The sequence below is a fragment of the Sapajus apella genome, unplaced genomic scaffold, assembly GCF_009761245.1.
Source record: "Sapajus apella isolate SASKATOON/1434 unplaced genomic scaffold, GSC_monkey_1.0 scaffold186, whole genome shotgun sequence".
NCBI lineage: Eukaryota > Metazoa > Chordata > Mammalia > Primates > Cebidae > Sapajus > Sapajus apella.
This window is the reverse complement of record NW_022437126.1, coordinates 680,261-681,312: the sequence shown is the minus strand read 5'-3', so window position 1 is coordinate 681,312 and position 1,052 is coordinate 680,261.

Below are 1,052 nucleotides of genomic sequence, written 5' to 3'. Positions count from 1 at the left end.
AAAAAACAAATTCTTAATTTTAATGTTAAAAGATTTTTTAGGTTGGGCATAGTGGCTCATGCCTGTAATCCCAGCACTTTAGGAGGCAGAGGTGGGCAGATCACTTGAGGTCAGGAGTTTCAGACCAGCCTGGCCAACATGGTAAAAACCCATCTCTACTAAAAATATACAAAAATTAGTCAGGCATGGTGGCGCACACCTGTAATCCCAGCTACTTAGGAGGCTGAGGCATGAGAATTGCTTGAACCCAAAAAACAGAGGTTACCATGAGCTGAGATTGAGTCACTGGACTTCAATCTGGGTGACAGAGCAAGACTGCATCTCAAAAAAAAAAAAAAAGACATCAGAGAAAGTTTATAAAAGTGAGACATGAGACATAGAGAAAAGCCCAAGGAGCTTCTTTATTTAATTTCAATCCTCTCCCAAACCATGGAGCAGCTTCTGCCTCTTAGAACATGGGCTATGCTTCTGAGTGCCTGCTGTTCCCAAGATTGCCATCCAGAAGGACAGACAGATATTAAAACAAAGTAGCAGAACAGCTTTGGCAAGGTGCCCTAGGAATTTATAATACAGTAACTAATCCAGTCTACAAAGCTCAAAGTACAATTTCTCTCCTGGAATTGATCCAGAGCTGGAGTCACCAATCAACCAAATCCCTGCTGACAGGACCCATGTTTAAAGTCCAAGATACCCCCCGTAACGGATTCATTAGTGATGATCTCATGCCAACCTTGGATAGAAACATTCTATTTCAACTGTCCAGGCACCTTATCGGACTCAGGATCAATTCCACAGAACCCCGCTTCTGATTCTAACTTTTGTTTTGTTTTAGGTAGACTCTTTTGGTTACAAAGAAAAAGGAATAAACTTAAATCATTTATTTATGCATGTATTTATTCATTTATTTATTATTATTATTTTTTTGAGACAGTCTTGCTCAGGCACCAGGCTGGAGTGCAGTGGCGCAATCTCGGCTCACTGCAATCTCCGCCTCCCAGGTTCAAGCAATTCTCCTGCCTCAGCCTCCCTAGTAGCTGGGACTACAGGCACGC